Source organism: Giraffa tippelskirchi, chromosome 4 (assembly GCF_054371585.1).
Source record: "Giraffa tippelskirchi isolate mGirTip1 chromosome 4, T2T-mGirTip1v1.2.pri, whole genome shotgun sequence".
Taxonomy (NCBI): Eukaryota; Metazoa; Chordata; class Mammalia; order Artiodactyla; family Giraffidae; genus Giraffa; species Giraffa tippelskirchi.
In genome coordinates this window covers 194,048,555-194,064,447 of record NC_137278.1, presented here as the reverse complement: position 1 = coordinate 194,064,447, position 15,893 = coordinate 194,048,555, and the positions used below count along the sequence as shown (strand labels likewise).

The 15,893-nt window shown below is 39.8% G+C and overlaps 1 long non-coding RNA gene across 1 annotated transcript; it reads right to left on the bottom strand.

Annotated features, from left to right (window-relative positions):
* Positions 1-1,997: 1,997 nt before the first annotated feature.
* Positions 1,998-13,870, bottom strand: LOC145545307 (uncharacterized). The gene is made up of 5 exons (XR_014081997.1): positions 13,554-13,870; positions 12,965-13,057; positions 7,599-7,786; positions 6,609-6,715; positions 1,998-2,157 (listed from the first exon to the last, which is right to left on the bottom strand). It is a non-coding gene; the product is annotated as an uncharacterized LOC145545307 (long non-coding RNA).
* Between the last annotated feature and the right edge of the window lie 2,023 nt (positions 13,871-15,893).

Genomic DNA, 15,893 nt, shown 5'->3' with positions numbered 1-15,893 from the left:
TGTATTATTATACTTACATTACAAAATTATATTTATGCAACAGGTATTAGAAATGCTGATAACAAAATTAAGATTCAGAAAAAATCAAGCGATTGGCCTAAGATCATTCAACAAATTAAATATAGATATGTTGGGACTGGAACCTATGTCTTCTGGTACCTCTTTTCCATTTTCTCTCTCTTTGCCTTCTTGTATAATTCACCTTTTTTCTGCACTATTTTAACAAGAAAGAAACAAGGATATTTCTGAGGAAACCTGACAGAAAGAAGATTTCTGAGGAAAACATGACAGAAAAAAGGAGATTTCTAAGAGAAACCTGAAAGAAGAAGGCTATATCAGAGGAAAACCAGAAAGAAAAAAGGTAATTTTGAAGGGAATTCTGACAAAAGAGATGATTTCTAAGAGAATTCTGAAAGAAAGCCTATGTGAGAGGAAAACCTAAGAGAAAGAGGGCAATTATGAGAAAATTCTGTCAGAAATAAAGAAACTTACTAAGGGAAACATGGGTTTCCCTGGTGGCTCATATGATAAAGAAACTGCCCGCAATGTGGATGACCGTTTCAATTCCTGGATCCAGAAGATCCCCTGGAGAAAGGAATGGCCACCCACTCCAGTATTCTTGCCTGAAGAATTCCACGGACAGAGGAGCCTGGCAGGCCACAGTCAATGAGGTCTCAGAGTCAGACACGACTGAGTGGACTAACATTTTCATTTCAAGGGAAACATAAAACAAATAAGAAAATTTCTGAAAGAAATTTGAAAAAATGAGGGAGATTACTGAGGGATGCCAGAAGAAAGGAGACATCTGAGGAAAGCCTAACAAAAAGAAGACAGTTTTTAAGGGAAACTTGACAGAAAGAGATTACTGAGGGAATACTGACAGAAGAAGGAAATTTCAGAGACAGTTCTGAAAGGAGGAGGCTCTGATGTAAAATTTGACAGAAAGGAGGAAGTGCTGAGATAAAACCTGACAGAAAGAGATTTCTGTGGGACACCTGATAGAAAGAAAGAGATGTCTAAGAGAATTTTCATATATGAAGTAGATTAGTGAAGTAATTCTAACAGAAAGAAGGTTTCTGAAGGCTTTCTGATAGAAAGATTTCAGGATGTATCTAATGTTAAGAAGGACATATCTGAGGGAAACATGACCGAAAGAAAGATATTTCTCAGGAATATCTGACAGAAAGAAGATGATTCCTGAAAGAATTTTGACAGAATGGATGAGGTTACTCAGGCAATTCTCACAGCCAACTGCAGTTCCTTCTTGGGTCCGTTCTCCAAACTCTTCTTTCTAGCACCTAGTCTCCATTTGCACCAAAGACCTACGTCTCAAGCTGAGGTGCACTGTCTGGGGCATGGAACTTGCACACAGGGCCTACTCTTCCTGCCCTCCACAGACCTGTTGCTGCATTCCACTCAGGTCCCCTGAAGGTTCCTCCCTTCCCCAGCTGGTACCCCTAGCTATAAGTGGGCTTCTCTGAGTGAAGGAACCTCTCCTCTTTTTCAACTATTCCCTGGGGTCCTGGTCCCTTCCTGTTTCCTCTTCTTTTTCTTCCTTTCTTTTGTCCAACCCAGTTGTGTGAAGACTTTTTCTTGTCTTTTTAGGTGTTCAAAGTCCTCTAATAGCATTCAACAGTTGTTCTTCGAAAACTGCTCCATTGATAAATGTATTGCTTTAAATATATGTATATATATTTGGCAGCATGTGGGGTCTAGTTTCCTGGCCAGGTATTGAAACTGGACCCCCCACATTGAGAGTGCAAAGTCTTAATCACTGGACTACCAGGGTAGTCCCTATAGTTCTATTCTTGATGTATTTGTGGGGAGAGGCAAACTCCACATTCTACTAATCCACCACCTTGACTCCTGTCTTCTAAGATAAATATTTAAATGAAGATAAAAATGATTTAATATTTCATCAGTGAACTTTAAAAAAAAATATGTCTGATGGAAAAGAAAATACAACTACATGAATTTATAAAGTACAAAAAGATAAGTTTTTCTTTAATCGCTTTATTTCCTGTGTGGGAAAAACTCTTTTTCTAAGGACAAAACCCTTTTCTGCTGCATGCGTACTTTCTTGCATCACTACAATTGTCACTACTTATGCCCTTCTGAAGCATGCAGGCACACTCTCCACTTCCTTCAATACTGAACCTAGAACAAAACAAAAAGATACACTCTTTATTGACTGAACTTCAAAGAGTTGGACACGACTGAACGACTTCACTTCCACTTTCCCCTTTCATGCACTGGAGAAGGAAATGGCAACCCACTCCAGTATTCTTGCCTGGAGAATCCCAGGGACGGCAGAGCCTGGTGGGCTGCTGTCTATGGGGTCGCACAGAGTCGGACACAACTGAAGCGACTTAGCAGCAGCAGCATGAGAAACAATAAAGCACAACCTAAAATATGCAGTGCAAACTCTGGTGACTATGTTTCAACATGTGGGATGTGGAAGGAATAGAGGAAGTGAAATAAGCCGCATTTCTTTTCTTATACAATTTTTACCTCCAAACTTTACCTGTGACGGTGAGAAGAAAAGGTTATGAGGGTAGTAAACACTATAAGTCATTTTATAAAGGATGGAATTCTTCCTTTTATACTTCAAAATCGTGCATGTTCAGTCACTAAGTCATGGTCTTTTTGTGACTCCATGGACTGTAGCCTGCCAGGCTACTCTGTCCATGGGATTTTCCAGGCAGGAATACTGGGGTGGGTGGTCATTTCTTACTCCAGGGGATCTTCCCTACCCAGGGATGGATCCCATGTCTACTGTGGTTCCTGCATTGGCAAGTGGATTCTTTACCGCTGAGCTACCTGAGAAGCAATATACTTCAGAATAAAAATAATCAAATAAATTTCTTTTGCCATTTAAAGATTATATAAAGGGAGACATTATAACTGACATTAAATTGACCACCCTTCACTTGTTAAAAAAAATTGGACAATCTTAAGGCTGAAATAGATGTTCACTCATCTACTCTTGCAACTGTTGTCATGGTGAAGTAGGTATTTCTTGCTGGATAGGCTATGACACACATAAATAATTATAAATAAAATATCTTGAAAGGATTTGCTAAATTCCTATTTTGGGTCATATATAAAGAGAGGAAGTTGAAAGTTCAAAATAAGGAGAAGAAAACTAGAATGGAGAGTTAAGATGAATTTCTGGTATAACAGTCAGTTCAGTCATGCAGTCATGTCCAACTCTTTGCGACCCCATGAACCGCAGCATGCCAGGCCTCCCTGTCCATCACCAACTCCCAGAGTCCACCCAAACTCATGCCCATCGAGTCGGTGATGCCATCCAAACATCTCATTCTCTGTCGTCCCCTTCTCCTCCTGCCCCCAATCCTTCCCAGCATTAGGGTCTTTTCCAATGAGTCAACTCTTCACATGAGGTGGCCAAAGTATTGGAGTTTCAGCTTCAACATCAGTCCTTCCAGTGAACACTCAGGACTGATCTCCTTTAGGATGGACTGGTTGGATCTCCTTGCAGTCCAAGGGACTCTCAAGAGTCTTCTCCAGCACCACAGTTCAAAAGAATCAATTCTTCAGCGCTCAGCTTTCTTCACAGTCCAACTCTCACATCCATACATGACTACTGGAAAGACCATCGCCTTGACTAGATGGACCTTTGTTGGCAAAGTAATGTCTCTGCTTTTTAATATGCTATCTAGGTTGGTCATAACTTTCCTTCCAAGAAGTAAGGGTCTTTTAATTTCATGGCTGCAACCACCATCTGCAGTGACTTTGGAGCCCAAAAAAATAAAGTCTGACACTGTTTCCCCATCTATTTCCCATGAAATGATGGGGCCAGATGCCATGATCTTAGTTTTCTGAATGCTGAGCTTTAAGCCAACTTTTTCACTCTCCTCTTTCACTTTCATCAAGAGGCTTCTTAGTTCCTCTTCACTTTCTGCCATAAGGTTTGTGTCATCTGCATATCTGAGGTTATTGATATTTCTCCCGGCAATCTTGATTCCAGCTTATGCTTCTTCCAGCCCAGCTTTTCTCATGATGTACTCTGCATACAAATTAAGTAAGCAGGGTGACAATATACAGCTTTGACGTACTCCTTTGCCTACTTGGAACCAGTCTGTTGTTTCATGTCCAGTTCTAACTGTTGCTTTCTGACCTGCATACAGGTTTCTCAAGAGACAGGTCAGATGGCCTGGTATTCCCATCTCTTTCAGAATTGTCCACAGTTTATTGTGATCCACACAGTCAAAGGCTTTGGCATAGTCAATAAAGCAGAAATAGATGTTTTTCTGGAACTCTCTTGCTTTTTTGATGATACAGCAGATGCTGGCAATTTGATCTCTGGTTCCTCTGCCTTTTCTAAAACCAGCTTGAATATCTGGAATTTCACAGTTCACATATTGCTGAAGGCTGGCTTGGAGAATTTTGAGCATTACTTTACTAGTGTGTGAGATGAGCACAATTGTGCAGTAGTTTGAGCATGCTTTGGCATTGCCTTTCTCTGGGATTGGAATTAAAACTGACCTTTTCCAGTCCTGTGGCCACTGCTGAGTTTTCCAAATTTGCTGGCATATTGAGTGCAGCACTTTAACAGCATCATCTTTCAGGATTTGAAATAGCTCAACTGGAATTCTATCACCTCCACTAGCTTTGTTTGTAGTGATGCTTTCTAAGGCCCACTTGACTTCCCATTCCAGGATGTCTGGCTCTAGGTGAGTGATCACACCATCGTGATTATCTGGGTCGTGAAGACCTTTTTTGTACAGTTCTTCTGTGTATTCTTGCCACCTCTTCTTAATATCTTCTGCTTCTGTTAGGTCCATACCATTTCTGTCCTTTATCAAGCCCATCTTTGCATGAAATGCTCCCTTGGTATCTCTAATTTTCTTGAAGAGATCTCTAGTCTTTCTCACCCTGGTATATAATTTCTGTTAACTAAAATGCTTTCAGCAATTGGGGAGTTACTTTGTGGCACTGGTGTCACTTTCTAACTTCTAGTGTAACTTGAAATTTTTATCTGCCTGTTTCCAAAATGTATGTGATTTCTGTTCCTATGCATTCTTTGGTGTTGAGAGCTCAATAATTGTCATAGGCTGAATTATGTACCCTCCTCTTCAAATTTATATATTGAGGACCTCATAGCTCAGAATGCAATTATCTTAGGAGATGAAGTGTTTTAAAATGTTGGTTAAGTTAAAAAGAGGTCTCTACAGGGGGCCCTACTCCAGTATGGCTGATCTCCTCACAAGAAGAAAAAATCTGGGCACAGATAGGCAAGTGCACAGAGGGAAGACCATGTGAAGACACAGAGGAGAAGATGGCCAAGGAGAGAGGCCTCAGGAGAAATCAACACTGCCAAATCTTTATCTGAGACTTCTAGTCTCTACAACTATTGTTTAAGCTACCACATCTGTGGTATTTATTACAGTAGCCTTAGCAAACTATTGCACCAATTCTAACCAACTTACTTTTACTTCTCTCTCATCTTTTTTTCAAAGTGGAGCTATATACAATACATAATATCTTCTCTCAAGAAAATTCCATAATTGTTGTTTGGTAGTCAGAAAGTTTATGTTATACTTTGTCATATATTTTTCAAAGTTGAAAACATAATTATGGCTATATTATTGGGCTCAAATCATTGCATGTATATTTTCACCCCATTTTGGATATAAACACAGTGATGACAGAAATTTCTTTAAATTTAGCAACTCCTGTTACTCTGTTATGTCATACACATTCTATCATGTCTAGCAACAAATGCTACTGGACTGAGACAGCATCTGTCTGTAGTAGGTGCCCAATAAATTGTAGCTAGTGTCCCCTCTCTATGGGGAAATCAGTATCCTTCCAATTCCTTTCTCCTCCATGAAGTTTGAGAAGATCTTACATATTTCAAGAACAGAAGTGAAGTCTACAGGTACAATCATTTCTTCAAGCTTAGGAACATAGAGAAATTCTAGATTTTAAATGAAGGTCAATGGAAGCAAACATTTTGCCTTTATCACTTAATTTTCTTCCATTTCAGGCCACCAGTGGGTGTAGTAAGTGTAGGTTTGAGTAAACTGTCTAAGACTCCCATGCCAATGAGAATTCGAAGCAATAGTAAACAAACAAACCAAAGGCAAGGTTCATATAAGTTGGATTTTCATTTCGTCTAGAATAAAAGAAATCTTTGTGGCTCACAAGTGGTATAGTCCATCTCAATGTGTAGAAATAAATATTGGTATCTGACCTTCACCCAAGACCATATATTTTTCTGAAGCTTCTCTTTGGCATTTAATTTGTTGAGGGGCCTTTTTGGGAGATGGTGTGGAAGAAATTATGGAGGTGGCTAATCATAGATTTCTGCTTCCCTGCTGGCTCAGCAGTAAAGAATCTGTCTGTAATGCAGGAAATCCAGGTTTGATCCCTGAGTTGGGACGATCCCCTGGAGAAGGAAATGGTGACCCCCCTCTAATATTCTTGCCTGGGAAATCCCATGGGCAGAGGAGCCTGGCAGGCTGCAGTCCATAGGGTTGCAAAAGAGGCAGGCACAACTAAACAAACAAGAACAATTATAGATTCAGAGTTCTTACCATCCTTAACACATTTATGAACAAATACATGCTATTAATGCTTACCAGTTGCTGAATACATCTCCATTTGTCCATATCCAGAGTTTGCTTGTGCTGTCCATTTTCAGTCCAATCCAATAGCAAGAGGGTCCCAGATAGGGCATCAAAGATTCCTTTCACAAAATACAGAGTGCTCTCCTAGTTTTCTCATTCTCATTACCTCCAATGCTATGGTCATTTTGAGCCCACTACCCTCTTGCTAGAGTTATTGCAACAGCCTAATAACATACACTGGAGAAGGCAATGGTGACCCACTCCAGTACTCTTGCCTGGAAATTCCCATGGACGGAGGAGCCTGGTAGGCTGCAGTCCCTGGGGTCGCGAAGAGTCAGACACGACTGAAACAACTTAGCAGCAGCACCAGAATAACATACACTCTGCTTTTATATTTGTAATTCACGGGCACATTACATTTAACAGAAAATGATTGCTTTAAAACTTAAGTCAAATCATGTCATACTCTTTATTTTTCATTTTCTGCAATATCTATTAACTCTAGTTTAAAAAAGCCTAGATTATCCATATCCTTCACTCACATTCTCATGTTAGTACATTAACTGTTTGCCTCTTTTCTGTTCATTGAATTTTCCAGGCAAGTACCTACCTTAAGATTCATGTTTTAGCTATTTCTTTTTCTGGGAACTTTGTCCCCCAGATATTCCCTTGACCAACTAACTCCCTTATCATTTTTGCTCAAGTGTTATCACTGAGTTGACTATCTTACTTGCAGTCAACCCACTGAAAACACTCATAAAATCCTCTCAACTTACAATTTTTTGCATAAAATTTACTAACTTGCAAAATACTATATAATTTATATGTTTATTATGATTATTTTTTTTATTCCTTGTCTCTTCCCATGTGATTTAACCTGTATAAAGACAAAGATCTTTGACTGTCTCATTGACTGACCTATCACATCCTTGAAGTATACCTATTACAGAGTAGCTACTCAGTAAATTAAATGGAATATATACTGTGAAGGAGACATCTAACCACTTCATTCTTGGAGTTGAATATGGCCAGAGATCCAGAGTGAGCTGTGCATTTTGTCTGGCCATCCATCCAAGTTTTTTCACGTTCAGATTGAAAGAAGCAATTATTATTGATTCGGTTCCAGCTTTGTGGACATATAATTGCATCTTCAGAGCATGTCTTGTTGTTGAAGATCATTGGATTTTTAGCTAAAATTAACACAGTAATAGAGAGGGGAAGTGAAGAAAGTGTACGAAAATGAAAGAGTTTCATCTTCACTGTAAAAGATTCTCATCTATTTCAGACAGAAAACGTATGTTATTTCCATGTTCAATTCAAATGACTTAACTGACGTAATTCAGGAAAATTAAAGACCAAGAACAGAGCATAAAACAAATCACCATTGAAGAATGCAGATCTATGCATAATTTAAAATGGTAATAATAAACAAACTTTCAGAAACTCAATCTTCTTTAGACATTTTTCCTTCCATTTTTTTTCATACTACTGGTATTTTCTCTATTTAATGGTTTTCTTCCCTGTAATTTACTATGGTGACTGGGACACATCTCATGATAAATAAGGTATTTCGCCCTGTTATTACTCTCAGAGACTTTGGCTCCCTATTGCTCACTTAAATGAGACTAGATTGTCTTTCAAAAACACCACCTCTCATTAAAATTGTTCCTTTATCCTTAAACTCAAAACAATGGAAGGGAAAAAATGTTGAAATCTTACTAACTTTTTGCCATCCACTTTTTACTCTCCAACTTACTGCTGCTAGGTAGATGAAATTACTCATGAAAGTGTGATAACCTTCAGAGAAACTAGGTTTAACAAAAAGGACACCTCTAACCCACAACTGAAAGAAATGACTGGTTCACACTCAATACTATGAATGGGAAGACCCTCAAATTGTACAATAAACCAGCAGTATGGTACTATACATATAAGTCCTGGTATAAAAGTCAAGTGGAAAAACTCAGGTCACCAATATTAATTTCAAAGTGATTTTAAAATGTCAAATTCAAATAAACATCTTGTTCAAAAATCAAGTATTTGGCTCAGAACTTGGGTCACCAGAAAGCCATGTTTTCTAATTCACTCGCTAATTTGTTCACTCATTAAACAATTATTATTTGAGCTTCCACCATGTGCCAGATACTTTTGTACCTTTAGAAGCACAACTCTATAAATAAGATACAAAAATCTTTCTCCTTGATGGGACTTACATGTGTAGTAAACTATACTAATTTGTCATAAAATGCATCAAAGTAAAGGGGATTGGGTCTGTTGGTGGAAAGAGGTGCAATTTTAATGCAATAGTCCAGACAATGTTCCATGATAAATTTATTAAAGACTTGAAGGAGGAAGCTAGGGGGGCATATTCACATATAGGGGAAGAGCTTCCCAAACAAAAAGGAGACCTAGGACAAAAGACAAAAATGTCTTCCTTCTTCACAAAATGGTAAGGATGCCAGAAGACTGGAGAAAAATGAAATAGTAAGAGATGAGATCACAGAGATAATTGAATGACCAGATCCAACAGAGCCTTATGGCCATTAGTAGGATTTTGGCATCACTCCAACAGAATAAACGACCTCTGCAGCATTTTGTACAGATTTGATTTGTCTCAAAAAATGGTTGAAAATATACTCTAGAACTGTACTACCTGAAATGGTAGCCATAGCTAAGTGTGACTATTGAGCACTGAAAATATTGCTAGTCCAAATCCAGGTGTCTTGTAAGTATAAAATGCACACTGAATATCAAACACTTACTATAAAAAATAATATGAAGATCTCAATAATGTTTACATAGCTACATGATAAAATGATAATACATTGGCTACGTTTGAATTAAATAAAATGCAATTAAAACTGTTGCAATTTTTCTTTAATTTCAATGTGGCTGTTAACATTTAAATGACATTTGTGACTCACATTATATTTTCACTGGGCATGTTGCTCTAGAAGGTCAAGGGTGGAAGAGAGAAGATTTAGAAGATAGAAGATGTGGATTGGGAACGATCAAGAGGGTATAAATGATGACAAGGACTCAGATTATAGTCATATTTTGAAAGGCCAGGCAGAATTTGCTCATTATATTTGGGGCTTGAGAGTGGGGAAAAGAGGCAAAAAAGGACTATAAAGTTTTTGCTTTGAAAACCGGAAAGATAAAGTTGCTATTTCCTGAGAAGAGGAAAACCACAGATAGAAAGGGCTATAGGAGATAGAAGTTTAAAATTTCAGCTTGGAACAAATACAAGAAGCCTGTAAATAAGCAACAGATTAGGTAGGAAGCAAGGCATGAGAGAATGCTGTTTTGGAAGTCAAATGAACAAATCATTTCAAAGGAGAGAGACAGTGCTGACTACTGCACAGATCAAGTTCGATAAGGACTAAGAATTGATATGGAAGTTACTAATGGACTTATAGGGTAAATTTGGTAGAAAAAGAAATGGGAATCTGAGCAGAGTAGATTCAACAGAAAACAGCAAAACAGACATTAGGAAAAGCTAGCAAAGAAAATTTTTCAAGGAGGCTACTGTACAGAGGAGAAAACAAATTGGTAGATGAAGGAAGAGTAAAGTCTAAAGAGTTTTGTTTTGTTTTGCTTTGTTTTTGGCAGAAGGGAGTAGGAGAGATATCACCATGTCATGTTGCCCATGAGGATGTTTCAGTTGAGCATGAAAAGGCTGATGATGTAGAGAAGAGAGATAAGATTTACTAGAGTAATACTAATCATGTAAGAGGCTATAGGATTTAGCATGGAACATGAACACTCCATCTATATAGTTAAGAATCTGGATAGAGTTTATGGGTAGAGACAGAGGTAATACAATAGGTGTGGTGATGAGAGTTATTTGGAAGTTTTCTACTAATTGTCATAAAAATGCCAGGCTGGATGAAGCACAGGTTGGAATGAAGATTGCCGGGAGAGATATCAGTAACCTCAGATATGCAGACACCACCCTTATGGCAGAAAGTGAAGAGGAACTGAAGAGGCTCTTGATGAAAGTGAAAGAGGAAAGTGAAAAAGCTGGCTTAAAACTCAACATTCAAAAAACGAAGATCATGGCATCTGGTCCCATCACTTCACGGCAAATAGATGCAGAAGCAATGGAAACAGTGACAGACTATTTTCTTGGGCTCCAAAATCACTGCAGATGGTGACTGCAGCAATGAAATTAAAAGACGCTTGCTCCTTGGAAGAAAAGTTATGACCAACCTAGACAGCATATTAAAAAGCAGAAACATTACTTTGCCAGAAAAGGTCTGTCTAGTCGAAGCTATAGTTTTTCCAGTAAACATGTATGGATGTGAGAGTTGGACCATAAAGAAGGCTGAACACCGAAGAACTGATGCTTTTGAACTGTGGTGTTGGAGAAGACTCTTGAGAGTCCCTTGTATTGCAAGGAGATCCAACCAGTCCATCCTAAAGGAAATCAGTCCTGAATATTCATTGGAAGTATTGATGCTGAAGCTGAAGCTCCAATATTTTGGCTACCTGATGCGAAGAACTCTTTGGAAAAGACCCTGATGCTGGGGAAGATTGAAGGTGGGAGGAGAAGAGGATGACAGAGGATGAGATGGTTGGATGGCATCACTGACTCGATGGACACAAGTTTGAGTAAGCTCCAGGAGTTGATGATGGACAGGGAGGCCTGGCATGCTGCAGTCCATGGGGTCATAAAGAGTCAGATATGACTGAGTGACTGAACTGAACTAAACTGTAAGATTGGAAGCAAAGATATAGACTTGACAGTGAAGATGTGGAAAGACTCCCTAAGGGTTTGGAGAGAAAGGATAAAGTATAAAATAATCATCTATGGAAATGAGAGAATTAATGCACTTAGTTCAGCTCAGTTCAGTCGCTCAGTCATGTCCTACTCTTTGTGACCCCATGAAGCACAGCACACCAGGCCTCCCTGTCCATCACCAACTCCCAGAGTCTACCCAAACCCATGTCCATTGAGGCGGTGATGCCATCCAGCCATCTCATCCTCTGTCATCCCCTTCTCCTCCTGCCCCCAATCCTTCCCAGCATTAGGGTCTTTTCCAATGAGTCAACTCTTCGCATGAGGTGCCCAAAGTATTGGAGTTTCAGCTTCATCATCAGTCCTTCCAGTGAACACCCAGGACTGATCTCCTTTAGGATGGACTGGTTGGATCTCCTTGCAGTCCAAGGGACTCTCTAGAGTCTTCTCCAACACCACAGTTCAAAAGCATCAATTCTTCGGCGCTCATCTTTTTTCACCGTCCAACTCTCACATCCATACATGACTACTAGGGGAATGTAATATAATTGCTAGACCCCAACTCACTTCTTTTTAATTTTATCCTAATTGCACCTGGTATGATTCTATGATGCTCATGTTCTTTTTCTCCTCAAAGGCATGCTCACTGATAAATGCTTACTTGATCTCCTGATTCAGCACAAATACTCCTCCCATCACAAAGCCTCACTTGACTACTGGCAAAGTGAAGTGAAAATCACTCAGTAGTGACTGACTCTTTGCAACCCCGTTGACTATAGAGTCAATGGAATTTTCTACGCCAGAATACTGGAGTGGCTAGCCATTACCTTCTCCAGGGGATATTCCCAACCCAGGTATCAAACCCAGGTCTCCCGCATTGCAGGTGGATTCTTTACCAGCTGAGCCACAAGGGAAGCCCAAGAATACTGGAGTGGGTAGTCTATCCCTTCTCCAGTGGATCTTCCTGACCCAGGAATTGAACCGCAGTCTCCTGCATTGCAGAGGGTTCTTTACCAACTGAGCTACCAGGGAAGCCCAACTACTAGAGGTAGACTTATAATCTCTTCTTCTGCTTCAAACTGAATGTCCCTCTACTTAGGAGTTATTCTCTTGTGGCTCAGGCAGTAAAGAATCTGCCTGCTAAAGCAGGAGAACCAGGTTCGATCCCTGGGTCAGGAAGACCCCCTGAAGAAGGAAATGGCAACACACTTCACTATTCTTACCCAGAAAAATCCCATGGATAGAGGAGCCTGGTGGGCTATAATCCATGGGGTCATAAGAGTCAGACATGACTGAGCAACTTGAGCAACTGACACTTTTTCCTTATCATGTTTACATGCTTTTGTCTTCAGTTAGTAATGAATTTCCTCCAGGGCAGAAAATCTACTTTTTTTTTTCATTTTGGTATCATCATATGCCTGAAGTTCAAGAGATATTTATTAAAAGAATGATCATTCTAGAAGATAAAGCAAAGTAACTAATTTTCAAGAAAAGCTAGATGGCTCTGGTAGGGAGAATATTTTCTGAGCCCAGTTGTTCAGAGAAGGGGAAGGAAAAGCTAGTCACTTGTATAACCAAATCAATATTAATACAATCAATATGTTTTTAGCAGAAATTGTTTACTCACATTTTTGAGGAAATCCTAACACTGCCCAAAGAAGAAAGGCAATACCTCCACAAATCATACTTGACATGATTAGCATTTTCTTTGTTATTATACCTGTGGAAAACATGTCACTGTTTATCTTGTAAAGAAAAGTGAACAAGTAAAGAAACAAAAGGCCCAAATAAATTTTCCCCTCTATCTTCTCTACATGCTATAGTTCACAACTCAGTAATTAACACTTACGAAAATGAGGAAAGGCACAAAGATCTAATTTGCAGCAGCAGCAGTCTCAAAAGTGCTTTGGCTCCACTTTTTGGTGCCATTTCTGAGAATCATGTTACTCAATAATCTGTCTGGATTCCAGAACAGAAAAACAAGCTTCTCCTGGTGCTTTTTAACGAAATCCTGCCTTTTCCAAGAGATGGGGGGAAATCCGGTGGAGAAGGGTAGATCCACAATTTCTCTGAAGTCTTTGCTTTATAAAGAAGATTGTTTTTACTTAAAGGTCAGATTATGTATGATATAAACCAAAATTCTGAGGATGCAAGGTGGGATCAAGAAAGGATGCTCAGTTCCTGTATCCGAGGACAACTTCTGTCTTCCCTCTTACCTGGCCTTTTGATCCTCTGCTCCACAACCTTCGTATCCTCAATCCTTTCACTCTCCATCTCAGACGCTCATGGAGAAGGCTCTTTGACAGTCACAACTGATGGAATAATCCCCGGGATGAACTGATAATTATATCTGATCCTCACTGCAGGAAAGCGAGATGCCAGTTTTCTCCAAGGAGCGGCCGGAAGCAAGACTCAACTGGAAATAGTGCAGCAATCTAGCATCCTCCACTCAATCTCGGAACCAGACTTCAGGCAGATGCCCCCTTGGCCGGTGCATATCATGTGTCCTTTTCTTTTACGTTTTTACGAACCTGGGTAGTAACGGCTACCAGGCAATTACCAACCGGTACCCTAGATGCAGGGATGGTGGATCAGCAGCCTGGGATTGGCTGGAGCACAGTGACAACTCTGAGAATTTCATATCTGATTGGCTCCTTACCTCTCACCCGCTAACTACTCAAAGCAGAGCCCGGAAAGGCCACTGTGTTCCAATTTTGGCTTCTTTATGTAGTCTCTCGAAAATCTCAAATCTGAGACAATTTTACATTGTGGGCTTACAGTCCACGGGGTCATAAAGAGTCGGACAGGACTGAAGCGACTGAGCACGCACACACGCACGCACTTCAGAAGGAGTGTTTAAAAGTTTCAGACACAAAGAAGAAAAGGTTAAAACATGAGGTTTGTGATGAATATTACAAATAGATACAATGACAGATATGTGGGTGGAGGTGTGGGGTCGGGTGGTCAGGAAACAGCTTTCTTCGGTTTAAAATAAATTTTTCTGCCTATACAAATTTATCTTCATTTTTCTAGCTGACCCTTTCCGATGCAATTATGTACAGACTGACCAGATTTAGCAAATTCAAACTTAGAATTTCCATTTAAATTTGAATTTCAGGTCAACAATACATATTGCAAATAAATAAAAATATTGTGTGAGGCATACTTACTTGAAAAACATATTATTTTTTAATCTAAATTTACAATTTAACTGATTAAGTTATTCAGGTATCTTATTCAGTTAATTCAAAATACAAGGTGTATTTTACCTGACAACTCCACTTAGATCGGAACATTTTTATAATCTTTTAAATTGTTAGGTGTTTCAGGGCTTGGTTGGGGGTTTTCCTCGAGTCTCTGTTTACATTTCTCTGTGAACCTTAGGTTGTGATGCAGCCCAGAAACTGAGAACAGGAAAGGAGCAGGGAACAAAGAGAAGAGAGATTGCTGTTCCTTTAAAGATGGAAAGAAACTAGAGAAAGCGGAAGTAGGCAAAGAGGACATGACGTGCTGAGAAGCAGATGTGGAGGACTCTAGTGCAGGCAGTTTATTTTGAAAGTGAGAGAAACAGTGAAGGAACAAGAGAATTGAAATAGGAGGCCTGTCAAGCAAGTCACCACTGTGGATATCTGGAGGTTCATTTAGCAGAGGAATTCTAGCAGCCATGGTTAACACCATCAGGCTGTTCCCCTCTCTGTCATTTTCAGCTGTAATGAGTTTCTCTTGAGCCTTAGAAGGAAAGCTTGCTGTTTTGCCTTTAGTGACATAAGGCTCTTGTTCCCTAGAGAAATTTCAGGCTTTGTGTCTTTTCAACAATGACTGTTCTTCATCTCCCCAGACCTGAAACATAAGGGAAATTTGCCGATGTGGTGTGACCTGCTCTCAAATTTACAGCATCCGGTGCGGTTTGTAAAGTGCCTTCAGTTATCTGTGATTTACCTTTGTGTCCCCAGTTCTCAGGGTGTCTGTGCTCTTAAGCAAAACCACAGTCTGCCTTTAGCGACTTGTTAAACATTTTGGCTGAATTCTTTATAACAGCTTCTATGAATTGAGTATTTTCCCCAGGTGAGCAAGATTGCACGCCCTATCTTTCTTTGAAGGTGCCTGTCTTTTACAGATTTCAGCTTAGCTGACTGCCGTATAACCTCAGAGTTCTGATAGGTTTAAGCAAAGTTATGAATTTGTGGATGATGCAGCTCTATTTAGTTGTAAAAGCGAGAGCGATCGACTTCCCACCCTGCCCTCAGAGTGTCACTGTGTCTTCCCCTCCAGTGGCTGTCTGTTCCAGGGACCCAGCCTTGCAGCCCTTACAGGTTGATGTGCTTGCTCAGTTGCAGTGGGATAAACTTCCGCCACAGCTTGTCGTCATGATCTGAAGGAATTAATGGATACTGATGCTATGGTTTTTCCAGTGGTCATGTATGGATGTGAGAGTTGGACAGTGAAGAAAGCTGAGCGCCGCAGAATTGATGCTTTTGAACTGTGGTGTTGGAGAAGACTCTTGAGAGTCCCTTGGACTGCAAGGAGATCCAATCAATCCAACCTAAAAGAGATCA